This window comes from Chlorocebus sabaeus, chromosome 8, assembly GCF_047675955.1.
Source record: "Chlorocebus sabaeus isolate Y175 chromosome 8, mChlSab1.0.hap1, whole genome shotgun sequence".
Taxonomy (NCBI): Eukaryota; Metazoa; Chordata; class Mammalia; order Primates; family Cercopithecidae; genus Chlorocebus; species Chlorocebus sabaeus.
Window position 1 is genome coordinate 13,745,862 of NC_132911.1, and position 15,145 is coordinate 13,761,006.

Here is a 15,145-nt window from a genome sequence, read left to right on the forward strand (position 1 = left end):
CAAGCATATCATTAATTACATACTTATAAACAGATAAAATAAATTACAAGGGAAAATACAAAATATTTTTAACTGATTTTTTTTTTTTGAGACAGATTTTCTCTCTCGTTGCCCAAGTTGGAGAGCAATGGCCTGATCTCGGCTCACTGCAACCTCTGCCTCCCAGGTTCAAGCGATTCTCCTGCCTCAGCCTCCTGAGTAGCTGGGATTACAGACTCATACCACCACACCCAGATAATTTTTTGTATTTTTGGTAGAAACGGGGTTTCACCATGTTAGCTAGGTTGTTCTCAAACTCCTGACCTCAGGTGATCCGCCCACCTCGACCTCCGAAAGTGCTGGGATTACAGGCGTGAGCCACTGCAGTTGGCTCTGAATAATTTTTTTAAAAAAATCTTATAATTTGAGGATATAGAGAAATCTAAAAATTGAGAGAAATATAGATCTTAAGATTGTACTGAATAGAGAAAAAAAGATTTATAAACAATAATGTTTTCTAAGAAGATAGTAAAAAAGGGAGTAAATTAAATTGCAAGATAAATATATAGAAATAAATAATTAAAATAAGAGAAGTTCCTGAAAGATAAAATTAAAAAATAAAGTATCAAAAACAGAAGTATCTTATTTGAATTATCAATAAAATTGATAAAAACTCCTACAGAAAGTAACACAGAAGAAAAAAGAGAAAACCAAAATTATCCCTTTCTAGAATAAAAGCAGAGACAATAATATAGATCAAATTAAATAAATAATAGGAGATATTATAAAGACTTTCATGTACATAAACGAATCAAATTAGGTGAAATGGAAAAATTCCTTGAAAAATAAAAAATACCAAAACTGACATAAGAAGAAATAGAACATCTAAGTAGCTATATCTGATCCATTTAAATAGCTATATCTGAGAAGAATGCTCAGTTGGTAATTTAAAACCTTATCAATAATGAAAAGTATAAGCACAAGTGGCTTTGTTGGGAAATTATTTCAAACTTTTAGACCAACTCTTTGAGAAAAAAAAAAACACAAGACTTTGCCACTCATTTTAGGAGGGAAAGTGAACAGTGATAATACAACTACATACAAGTCTTACAATAAAATGAAGTTACAAAATATTCTTACCAAATATTAACAAAACGATCTTAGTAATAAATAAACATTTATCATGATCAAGGGGGATTTATCCCAGGAATGTAGGATGATTTAAACATTTATTGTGAATATAATTTATAATATTACAGATGAGAAAATGAGCAAGCAAAAAGATTATTTTAATAGATATGGAAAGATAATTTGACAAAATTTAAAACACATTCATGATAATTACTTTCAGTTCACTAGTTATATAAGGAACTTTCTTCACAGTGATACATTCTTATGAAAATTGTACTGTAGATATGAATATCATACTGAATAGAAAAGACTAAAATTTCTTTTTAGACTGGAAGTAAGATAAAGGTATCTTCTCTTGTCATTCCTATTCAATATTGTAGTCAGGCCTTACCCAGCATGAGTAAAGAAGAATAAAATATATAATACTAAGACTGAAAAAACGATTTCATTTGTAGACAAGATAATTTACAGAAAATATTTTACATAATCCTCAACAGTACAATTAGAAACAAAAGTGAACTCAACAGTGCTATAGAATATACCATCAGTATGCCAAAGTCAATTATATTTCTATATATTGGTAACTAAAAATGACAAAGAATATTTTAAGTTAATACCATTTATTATTACATGAAAAAATTTAAATACTCAGAACAAATTTCAAAAAATGTATGCAGGATCTGTTGATTAAAAATTATAAAATATATCTGAAAGAAATTAATGAAGCCTAATTACATGCATAAATATGTCAATGTATTGGATGACAAAATACTGTTACAAATGTTAATGTTACCATGAATTGACCAATGGAGTCAATGGAATTGTGATCAAATTCTAACTGGTGTATGTGGGTGTGTGTGTTTCTGTAGAAATCAACATTTTAAAATGGAACTAAAAAGAACCCAGAATAGTTCAAACAATCTTGAAAAAATATTTGGATCTCTTACACTACTTGATTTCAATATCAACTGTAAAACTTGATTTAAGGATTTACAACTATCAAGAGAGAAGTATATTGTTTAAGGAAAGACATAGAAGTCAATTGAATGGAATCCAGGAAAAGACCCCAACTTGGAAGATAAGTCAATTTTCAACAAAGTGGCCAAAACAATCCAATGGATAAAGAAAAGTCTTTTAAACAAATGGAGGAGAGTATAGAAAAATACATGTCAATCACCCTGAAACCATGCACATTAACTAATTTGAAATGGTTCATAGGCCTCTACATAAAAGATACAGCTATAAAGCTTCTAGGAGAAAACACGGTAGAAAATATTTACAAAGATTTCTCAGAACACGGAAAGCACTGTCTATACAAGTTAAAAATGAAATTGGACTTTATTAAAACCTCTGCTCAAAAACAAACATTATTAAGTAAATGAATAGACATAATGTAGACTCATTAAATATATTTACAACATATATATCTGAGAAAGGATTTGTATCAAGAATATGTTAATGATTCTTACAAATTACAGTAGGAAAGACACAAAATCCAATAATAGTGAACAGAATTTAAAAATGCAATTAAGAAGAAAAGATATATAAATGGCCAGTAAGCATATAAAAGAGTGCTGAACATCATTTGCCATCAGGGAAATGTGAATATCTCTGAAAACCACAAAGAAATCTCACACATACTTATTTAAAAGGCTAAACAGACTAATAATACTAAGTGTTGGCAAGGTTGTAGAGCCATGGGATCTCTTTATACATTACTAGTAGTACTGTAAAAAAATACAACCACTTAAAAAAACTGATCATTTCTTATAAAGTTAAAACTGTGCCTACTCTATGACCAAGAAATTTATCTTCTATGTATTCACCCAAGAGTATTGAATTTATATGTCTGAAGAAAGGCTTGTAAAATAATATAGTATCTTTATTTATTAATACATTTTGATATATTCTTACAATAAAATACTCATCAATAATAAGCAATGCACTGCTGAATGATCAAACATGGACAATAAAATAAATTTTTCTAAGATTAAAAAGCACAAGAATATACACTATGACTGCATTTTTACAATGGCCAAGAGTAGGCAAAATTGACCTATGGTTTTGGAAGTCTAAAGTGTTTGAATAGTAATTGCTTGGGATTGCTATTGGCAGGGTGAGACTTGGCCGAAATGGGCTTTAGGAAATAGCAACATTTTGATTGTGGTGTGAATTAAAAGAATGTATACTTGCGAACTACATTTCAAAGTTGTGTATTTCACTGTACATACATATATATTTTAATTTAAAAAGAACAAAATTCTACAGCTAAATACAGGAAGGAAGGAAAGAAGGAAGGAAGGAAGGAAGGAAGGCAGGCAGGCAGGCATAAAGGGAAGGATAAAGGGAGGGAAAGAGGAAGGAAAGAACAAAGAAAGAGAGACAGTGAGGAAGAAAGGGGGGGAGAAAGGGAGGAAGAGAGGGAGGGAGGAAGGGAATGAGGAAGGGAAGAAGTAATTTAGGTAAGCAAAGAGAAAAATAAAGCTTGGGTTCTGAAGTCAATACAGTATAGTTCATATTCTCAGGTATGCTACTTACTGTATGATCTTGGCCACGTTACTAAGGCCATCTTTTTTTTTAATTTTGTTACCTAAAAATAGCTTCTTAATAGTATTTGTTATGAAGATTAAATAGCATGACATAGGTATGGAAAGGTTTTAAACTTGGGAGTGCCTCACAGTAAGTAATCACTGGGTGGAAGTTATGAGAACGGTGATTGTATGAGATTGTATGAGAGTATAATGTAGTTTAATTTTGCATTTCCCTGATGATTAGTGATCATTTTTAAAATTTATCTCTTAGCCATACGTATGTCTTCTTTTGAGAAATTTCTATTCACGTCCTTTGCCCATTTTCTAATCAGGCTATTTGTTTCCTTGCTATTGAGTTGTGTGAGTTCTTTATATATTCTGGACATTAACCCCTTACCAGATGAATCTTAAAGGTGGCTAAATAAGAGCAGATTTATAAGATAATGTTCAAGAAGGGGGTAGAGTGAAGATGCAGCCAGCCTCCAACCAGAAAAGATACAGTCAGCAAGCTTGTATATGTAAGATTCCAAACCCCCACTTATGATGTGAGAATCGACTTAGAAACACAGGAAAATCATCATCATCATCATCATCATCATCCCTATCTTCTCATCCTTGTCATCCATTAGACGCCTCATATGTGCCCGGTCAATGTATCTAGTTTAACTAGTATTAACACAACTTCCTTGTTGAGTTTTACATATCTGATTCTCCATTTTATGTATTATTTAAGCTAAGAGTCTATATTTGTCTTTCTTTATAGACTCTCCTTTTCTGCATGGAGGTGATCCATGTTTTCTGATAAAAGTATAGGATTATGGGAGTTTTAATACAATTTCAACCTCGGTAGGGATTCAAATCACACACACACACACATACACACATAAAAACAATTGTTGAAAAGCCTAACCCCTTTACTGGAGTTAATTATAACATGCTACCTGTTTTACACTCAGATTCACCCTCGTCTTATTTTGCTGTTTTATACATTACACCATTCGAAATTTCATTGCAGTCTTTTACAAAGAGAACAAAATTTCAACCTTACAAATTGACTTCATATGAAATGTAGGATGACAGATATTTCTCAGTCTTTAACTGTGGTTTCTCTAATGGAATAACTTTACTTGCCATCAGTTTATTTTATTTAAAACCCCTATTCACTCAAGGTAATATTTATGGCCCAAACCCATTTGACAAAAGGTAGAAAAAGTGAAAAGACAGAAGAATAACTTGCAAGTTTATGGAAACTTGAAACTGACTTTAACGTTTACTTAGCATGCTGTATTTCACACATAGTTTTTAAGTTATGACTTTATAGTATTTTGTTATTATCTCTCTTTTAGAAAATGGGTATTTTTAAACTCAAAGCATCAAGAAAATATTTTCAGATGAAAAAGATAATTTTGTAGCTGTTTGAATATTTTCAAATCCTCTTTTCCAAGGCTGCCTTTCATTTACAGTTCATTGATGTTTTCCCCCAATTATTTAGAAATATCTGTCAACTTCTTTACACTGATTTACAAAGAATACTTTTTCACACGCGTTGTGACCTAAAAAGTCTCCTCTTCCTCGAGGATTACAACTTAAAGGTGCATGCATCACTGTAATTGCATCAAAATGTGGGGGATGAATCTATTATACTATATTAATTTTTTATTCAAATATACCTCTTAACAATCAAAAGACTTTTTTATAAAAATTTTCCCAAAAGGAAGACAAAATAATATACCTTCTAACATGAAATTTAAACATTTCTGCAAAAACACTGGTTTGGATATTTGAAATTTTCTCTTGAATTGATTGAACACGGAATCTTGACTAATCCAGGTCACCCTTATATAGGTTTACTTTTTCTATTTATTAAATCAAGTGTATTTTACTGGCCCTGTGATTCTTTCAGAGAAGCTTCTATCACAGACGTAAATGAATCAATTTTATATTTATTTGTTTCGTACTTTAATTTTCCTACTTCTCTGATGGTCATGTCTTAAAGCCATCTTCCTCCTCCCAGAACATAATTTCCAAGTTCCGACCTACACCCTCTCCGATTTCACTCAATTGCCATTTACTTAGAGAGTTTTGACTCTCTCCCCATGTGGCTGACTGGCTCCTTCATCTGCCCCTCTGGCTTTATGACTTACTGATATTTAATATTTCAAAGGCCTGCTGAATACTTCCATCAAAATGCCTCACTGGGATTCAAGCTTCACCTGTCCAAACTAATACTATATTTTATAAGGAAGAACAGTGAAACATCGACCCTAAATTTTCTTCCACATATCTCATATTTATTCTGGACATAACTATCAAAATCCTATTCCTAAATACAATTCTGATGATAGCACTAAAATGCTGAGAAAAAGGGCTATTTCTCAGTAAGCAATATCTAAATTTTCTTTCTTTTTTTTTTTTTTTAAATTTATTTATTATTATTATACTTTAAGTTGTAGGGTACATGTGCATAACGTGCAGGTTTGTTATATATGTATACTTGTGCCATGTTGGTGTGCTGCACCCATCAACTCATCATTTACATCAGGTATAACTCCCAATGCAATCCCTCCCCCCTCCCCCTTCCCCATGATAGGCCCCGGTGTGTGATGTTCCCCTTCCCGAGTCCAAGTGATCTCATTGTTCAGTTCCCACCTATGAGTGAGAACATGCGGTGTTTGGTTTTCTGTTCTTGTGATAGTTTGCTAAGAATGATGGTTTCCAGCTGCCTCCATGTCCCTACAAAGGACACAAACTCATCCTTTTTCATGGCTGCATAGTATTCCATGGTGTATATGTGCCACATTTTCTTAATCCAATCTGTCACTGATGGTCATTTGGGTTGATTCCAAGTCTTTGCTATTGTGAATAGTGCTGCAATAAACATACGTGTGCATGTGTCTTTATAGCAGCATAATTTATAATCCTTTGGGTATATACCCAGTAATGGGATAGCTGGGTCATATGGTACATCTAGTACAAGATCCTTGAGGAATCGCCATACTGTTTTCCATAATGGTTGAACTAGTTTACAATCCCACCAACAGTGTAAAAGTGTTCCTATTTCTCCACATCCTCTCCAGCACCTGTTGTTTCCTGACTTTTGAATGATCGCCATTCTAACTGGTGTGAGATGGTATCTCATTGTGGTTTTGATTTGCATTTCTCTGATGGCCAGTGATGATGAGCATTTTTTCATGTGTCTGTTGGCTGTATGAATGTCTTCTTTTGAGAAATGTCTGTTCATATCCTTTGCCCACTTTTTGATGGGGTTGTTTGTTTTTTTCTTGTAAATTTGTTTGAGTTCTTTGTAGGTTCTGGATATTAGCCCTTTGTCAGATGAGTAGATTGCAAAAATTTTCTCCCATTCTGTAGGTTGCCTGTTCACTCTGATGGTAGTTTCTTTTGCTGTGCAGAAGCTCTTTAGTTTAATGAGATCCCATTTGTCAATTTTGGCTTTTGCTGCCATTGCTTTTGGTGTTTTAGACATGAAGTCTTTGCCCATGCCTATGTCCTGAATGGTACTACCTAGGTTTTCCTCTAGGATTTTTATGGTATTAGGTCTAATATTTAAGTCTCTAATCCATCTTGAATTAATTTTCGTATAAGGAGTAAGGAAAGGATCCAGTTTCAGCTTTCTACTAATGGCTAGCCAATTTTCACAAAATTCAACAGCCCTTCGTGCTAAAAACGCTCAATAAATTCGGTATTGATGGAACGTACCTCAAAATAATAAGAGCTATTTATGACAAACCCACAGCCAATATCATACTGAATGGGCAAAAACTGGAAAAATTCCCTTTGAAAACTGGCACAAGACAGGGATGCCCTCTCTCACCACTCCTATTCAACATAGTGTTGGAAGTTCTGGCTAGGGCAATCAGGCAAGAGAAGGAAATCAAGGGGATTCAGTTAGGAAAAGAAGAAGTCAAATTGTCCCTGTTTGCAGATGACATGATTGTATATTTAGAAAACCCCATTGTCCCAGCCCAAAATCTCCTTAAGCTGATAAGCAACTTCAGCAAAGTCTCAGGATACAAAATTAATGTGCAAAAATCACAAGCATTCTTATACACCAGTAACAGACAAACAGAGAGCCAAATCAGGAATGAACTTCCATTCACAATTGCTTCAAAGAGAATAAAATACCTAGGAATCCAACTTCCAAGGGATGTAAAGGACCTCTTCAAGGAGAACTACAAACCACTGCTCAGTGAAATAAAAGAGGACACAAACAAATGGAAGAACATACCATGCTCATGGATAGGAAGAATCAATATTGTGAAAATGGCCATACTGCCCAAGGTAATTTATAGATTCAATGCTATCCCCATCAAGCTACCAATGAGTTTCTTCACAGAATTGGAAAAAACTGCTTTAAAGTTCATATGGAACCAAAAACGAGCCTGCATCTCCAAGACAATCCTAAGTCAAAAGAACAAAGCTGGAGGCATCACGCTACCTGACTTCAAACTATACTACAAGGCTACAGTAACCAAAACAGCATGGTACTGGTACCAAAACAGAGATATAGACCAATGGAACAGAACAGAGTCCTCAGAAATAATACCACACATCTACAGCCATCTGATCTTTGACAAACCTGAGAGAAACAAGAAATGGGGAAAGGATTCCCTATTTAATAAATGGTGCTGGGAAAAATTGGCTAGCAATATCTAAATTTTCTTTACAATTTCATTGAGAGAACTAACATGACCCCAAACTCCCTTTCCAGTCTCCATCATATTCGTGCTTCTTACAATGAGCACTTGCTCAGGGCCTCCCTTGGTCTAGCATGCTGCTTCTTTCTGTGTGACTGACATCTTTTTTTTTTTTTTTTTTTTTTTTTGAGATGGAGTCTGGCTCTGTCGCCCAGGCTGGAGTGCAGTGGCGCAATCTCGGCTCACTGCAAGCTCCGCTCCCGGGTTCACGCCATTCTCCTGCCTCAGCCTCCCGAGTGGCTGGGACTACAGGCGCCCGCCATCGCGCTGGGCTAATATTTTGTATTTTTAGTGGAGACGGGGTTTCACCGTGTTAGCCAGGATGGTCTCCAACTCCTGACCTCGTGATCCGCCCGCCTCGGCCTCTCAAAGTGCTTGGATTACAGGCGTGAGCCACAGCGCCCGGCCAGCCGTGACTGACATCTTATAAGACCCATATCAAAGGTCATTAACCTCCTGATACATTGGATGTCCACTTTTACCTGCGATAGTTGGTGAAATAAAATATCGTGAATATAAAATAAACCTATATTAAATTTTCAAACATGTCAGAAGCAGTTTATACAGGGAATAATGCATCTCAACGCAACCTTAAATTAACTAACAGAGAAAGCATAATAGGAAACATTATATACGGGAAAATAGTTAACCTTAAATAAAAGTTACAAGAAATGAACATGAATTACATGCATTTATGAAATACGGGAAGTTAGGGTTACTTTAAAGATAAAATGTAACTTTTGACCAATCCCACAAAAATTAAATATCAAGATTATAAATTACATATATTACAAAGGACATGGATATCTTTAAAAACCTGTATAATACACACATACCGACGTACAAGAGTTAGATGTTCATAGACTAGAAGTCCTAGGATAAACTCAAACTACTTGCAGAGAAAACCAAACATCGCTTCAGTAAACAATATGTCAGTGGATTCTTACAAGTGCCAAACTAAAATTATTTGTCCAAAATATTACAGCCTAATGACTCTAAAAACTTCCAGCGAAGCCTAATTCTTCAGTGATGACATCCAGAAACACCAATATCTTATTAGTTTTTAGTGAAAATTATAGATAGCCAATTTTGTTAAGTAGCAAAATATCTCTCCCTATATATAGATATCAAAATATCAAATATCTATCTATATACATATGTATATTGATATATATTGTCACCCAGGCTGGAGTGAAGTGGAATGATCTCGTCTCACTGTAACCTCCATCCCCTGGGATCAGGCCATTCTCCTGCTTCAGCCTCCCGAGTAGCTAGGATTATAGGCAGCCGCCACCATGGCCAGCTATATTATTTTTAGTAGAGATGGGGTTTCACCATGTTGACCAAGCTGGCCTCGAACTCCTGACCTCAAGTGATCCACCTGCCTTGGCCTCCCAAAGTGCTAGGATTGCAGGCATGAGCCACCGCACCCGACCAGTTTGCTATTTTTTAATAATGGCTTTACATTTGTGAAAAAAGGAATAATAAACTCGTAAGGCCACCTATAAATGATTCAGTATTCCTATTTTCAAATGAAAATATAGGGGCTGGATGTTGTAGCTCCCATTTGTAATTCCAACACTCTGGGAGGCTGAGGCAGGAGGATCGCTTGAGCCCAGGAGTTCGAGACCCGTCTAGGCAATGTGGTAAATACCATCTAAACAAAAAATTAAAGAAAAATTTTAAAAATTAAAAAGGCCAGGTGTGGTGGTGCACACCTGTAACACTATCACTTTGGGATGCTGAGGCAGAAGGATTGCTTGAGCCCATGAGTTTGAGACCAGCCTGGGCAATATAGTAAGACTTTGTCTCTACAAAAAATACAAAAATTAGCCAGGCATGGTGGCACATGCCTGTTTACCCAGCTACTTAGGAGGCTGACGTTGGAGGATCACTGGAACCCAGGGGTCAAGGCTATAGTGAGTCATGATCATACCACTGCACTCCAGTCTGGGCAACAGAGTATCTCTAAGAAAATGAAAATAAAATGAAAGTATTTTTATAATAGAAAAAATAAAACAAATCTCTCTCAGGTTTATATAGCTTTACATGCCATAGCTATGGTAACGCATTATTCATGGAATTTATTTCACTTCCTGAAAAAGGGATCAAAGTATTTAGTCAATATTCTCTGTGGCTACATTTGAAAACTATAAGGCTATTTTAACTGCATAAAATGAAAACTGAAATCAGTCAATGGTAATTCCAGAAATAGCACACCTAATTTTGCATTAATTATGGATATAATTGGTTACATTACAGCAGTAAGACATTGCCTGAAGTAGAAAATAAAAGAGAATCAAGTTTCAGAGGTCTGTAGACCTAGCGAAATTACCAGTAAATGACAATTTGGAGAAGATAAGACTATGATGATTACATGAAAATCCTTAATATCAATTGAATTGAGTATCGATGTAAACAGCATACACAGTGCATTACAACAATATAACCTAACTTACGGTGTTTTAATGTGTAAAGATGGTAGACAAAATAGATTTGGCACATATCTTATTTTACTGATATTCATTTTAAAAGTCAAATGTTAAGTCTTTATAGGGCAATCAATGTAACAACTAATCTACCAATATAATTCTCATAAGAACAACAAAACATGAATTCAAAAGGATGAAAAATGGTTAGCATGACAGATGCCTTGTAATTAACATGAATGCCACAGAAATCATTTCTGATATGACTACATAGCATGCAATATTTCTATATCTATTGAGGTCAGGAGTTCGAGGCCAGCTTGGTCAACATGGTGAAACTCCATCTCTACTAAAAATAATACAGCTGGGCATGGTGGCGGGTGCCTATAATCCTAGCTACTCGGGAGGCTGAAGCAGGAGAATGGCCTGATCCCAGGGGATGGAGGTTACAGTGAGACGAGATCATGCCACTTCACTCCAGCCTGGGTGACAATATATATCAATAAATATTGCATGACTACAGCATGCAATATTTCTAATACTTATATTGCTTATTTTAAAATTACGGGAAGGCATCGATGTCCCTAAACTGGACTTTTCAAAAACCTCAATGAGGTTTTCTATATCTTCAAAAGTCATCCAAAATTCTGTTGTAATCATGGAATAGCAAAAATCTAGAAATTCTATCTGATTTTGAATTTTAAAAATAAAATTAATCTTATTAAGTTTAACAAATGTTCACTCCTTTAAAAACAAATGTATACAATCACAGTTCAGTCTTTCAGAGAAAGTGTCGTTAGTAAACTACAAAATAAAGAAGAGCTATAAAATTATTAAGACAAGAAATAATTATAGCCTTTGTGGTAGCCTGTAAATTTTTCCCATCACTGTATTTCCCTTTGCAAAGTGACTTTACTATTCCTCCAGTCAGGAAGTTGAATCAATTTCTTATCACTTGAATCCAGACTCAACCTTGTAACTTGCATTGGTTTATGGGACATTACTAAACTTGCCCATAAGCAGAGGATTGAGAAATACTTTCACTTTGGGACTTGCTCTCTACTGCTGCAGGGCACCATTCTGCCACCACATGTTCAAGCTTGGAGTAACCTCCTACTGGATGAGAAACCACACAGAGTACCATTTCAACCGTCATACCAACTTAGACACGTATGTTAGGGTACTCTAGGTTATCCAACCCCAGGTCAGTCTGTGTAAACAAGGAAAACTGCCTATTGAACAAAGTTGAGAAAATGAATGCTTCTGGTTTTAAGCTATTAAGTTTTGGGCAAAGGTTTTTTTTTGTTGTTGTTGTTGTTTTCAGCAAAACCTAACTGAATCCATCATTACATACAACTTTTAGAAAATTAAACTATTTTTTGTAACTGTCGTGACAACAAAAATAGTTTACAAATCTCACCATGATTAAACCAAAACATTAAGTTAAATTCAATAACATTATAGATGGACATAAAGTACTTAGTTAATCAAAAATAATATTTTATATACTTCCCATTAGAAGCCATGTAGCTGTCCATAATACTCATTAATTTTGAAATAACATATAAGATTAGGTGTTTGATTAACTATTTAGCCAATTTCACATTATTCCAAATAAAATATAAAGCACTGGGAAATATTGTAATTGATTTCTCTGCAAAATCATTTTACTAGATTGGATTATTTTCCAGTTTATCTCTTTGATAAGCTCTGTTACCTGGCATGGGCAGGAGTATTTTGATTCTATTTCCCTGGTTTAATTTTTGACGACCAAAAGAGGACCGCCAACACTGGCAACATATGGTAACTTGCATGAAACAAAACATGACAAGCTGACGGCAAATTGCAGACACACGAGGAAGGCAAAAATGACATTGTGTTATATAGAGACTGAATTAAGAAGAAAAAGTAGGTGTCATTGTTAATTTGCAGGCATTTGCATTATTTGTGGTCACTTTCTCTTGTCCTACTCCCTGACAAAATTAAAAACGTGGTAAACTGCAGCATTAGATTCACTAAAACTTAGAAAAGGAATGGATGGAAAAGTAAAAGAAAAATAAACATGCATTAATACATCACTTTTTGTCCTCCACAAGTACTAGAGGATAAAAAGCAGAAAGAAAATGATACTTTATACCACCTTGTTTAAATAATTCACTTCAAATAGTTCTCAGCAAGAAATGAAATAGCAGACAGCCATTAATTATACCTAAGATAAACTGAAGGAGCATATTTGCACTAATTTGCATTTCGAGAAATAAGAAAAAGTTAGAGAAAATGAATTTAACAAATATTTTATCAGAAAAAAGAGCAAATACTGCTATAATAACTTTTACTTAAGTGATCTTTACAAGAGCATCTGTGAGAATAAAGTAGTGAATATCAGACACAGGAAAAAACAGGACATTTAATTGACTATTCCTTTTATTGTTTACTTCCTTATTTTCTAGTCATTCAAATTTCAAAATTAATACTTTCGTAACTTGGTTCAAGACTAGACCATGCAATTCAGTTTCAGAGTGGTGCCAGGGTCAAAGAAACAGTTCAGCTGCACAAAGTGCATTTCAATAGTTCAAAACTTTTATTTGCATATCTGAAAAATGATGAAAAGAATATAAATTCGTAATTCCTTTCCTGTCCATTTTCACTTTTCCAGGTTCTGGCAAATAACTACAGTACATTCCAGTTTTTCTCTCCCTCTTCCAACCCCTTTTCTTTCCTTAATTATGTAGGTTGACCTAACTTTTCTTTAGCAAAAAAAGAAAGGACCTGAAACTGAGAAGAAAAGAGAACAAATCACAGGATTTTCTTTGGCCCTGAGTGACAGGGCACTAAAACTGCAGCCTTAAACTGGATCACACTTTGGTCCTATGATAGATACTTGGTATAACAGTTTTGAAGACACAGAAATGTCTACATAAAATTTGTGATCTGTCTCATGTTTTGTTTTTTTATCTGATATAACTTTTATTAATAAAGTGGTGATATTTTTTCATCTTTTTAAATATAAAGATATACAAACATATAGATGAAAGGATGCTTTCATCGTGAAAGCAAGGGCAAAAAAAAGAGGACAGGTAAGATGGCAAGGGTGATTCAGCAATGTAGTAAAACAATTTTAAAGAGTAAGTTCTCTATGTTGCATTTCAAATTATTTGCATACCAAAGTTTAACTCTCCAATTCCTTAAAACGGTAGTCAGTTCTGTGTGTACCTTTTAGGGGGTGAAGACATTAAGGAAATGACAGAGATCTATATTTGGGTGGATGCCATGACCAAGGAAAGAACTTTCATACGTTTCGGGGAAAAGAGAAGAATTCAGCTGAGATAGGAAATTGAAGCTAGAGGTGACTTAAGTGCCCTGGAAATCCACAGAAATCTTATGGGCATAATTGGATCATCCACAGAATACAGAACAAGGATTGAAGCTAAATTTTTAAAGTTTCTTGTTATTTTATTATTTTATTTGAAACAGGGTGTCCTTTTGTCACCCAGGCTGGAGTGCAAATCTCTGTTCACAGCAGCCTCAACTTCTAGGCTCAAGCCATCCTCCTGCCTCAGCCACGTGAATAGCTGGGACTATACCACATGCCACTATGCCTGGTAAATTTTTTATTATTTTGTAGAGACAGGGTGTTGTCATGTTGCCCAAGCTGGTCTCAAACTCCTGGGCTCAGGTAATTCTCTCGCCTTGGCCTCTCAAAGTGATGGGATTACAGGTGTGAGTCAGGGTACCCAGCCAATTTTTTAAGTTTCTAAAAAGGCAAGGTGATCAAAGGCAACCTATGGGTTCACTTGTAATAAAAATTGTGTTCATAGCATCTTAATAAAATTGATGAAACCAAAACTATGTCAAATATATATTTTTCTTTCTTTCCTTAGTCCTTCATATTGCCAGACTCTTGATATATCTTAGTAAATTAGGGATAAAGATTACTCATTTTGTCACAAATGTGCTATTTCAAAGCAAGTTCTTATTTATAGGAGACTACTTATTTATTCAAAGGAGATGTCAATTGCTGGGCATATAGAACATTACAAGAAGGGATGATACCTAAATCTTTCAATTGTTTTATTAATGCAAAACAAAGGAAAATCAGAGGGAAAGTATGATGAAAGCTCATGGAAAGGTGAAATCATGACAATAAATGATAAACCTTATTGTCATGATGACAATAAACGATGAACTTTTACAGTGAGGAGGAAATGTATAGTAAAAAAACGTGTATAGAGAACTATCTGCAGTATTTGTTACTGGATTTTCTTTTGATCAGTCTACTGAGTGTACGATGAGAAAAGCATAGAATGATCGAGAGATATTGGTCAAAGGCAGGGTTTTCAAGCTACAGTGCAGGATACCA

The 15,145-nt window shown here is 34.6% G+C and overlaps 1 protein-coding gene across 2 annotated transcripts in view; it reads right to left on the reverse strand.

The window, feature by feature from the left end:
• The window catches only part of SGCZ (sarcoglycan zeta), a 480,578-nt gene that overhangs the window by 198,624 nt on the left and 266,809 nt on the right, over nucleotides 1-15,145 (reverse strand). The gene's annotated exons all lie outside the window — the stretch shown is intronic.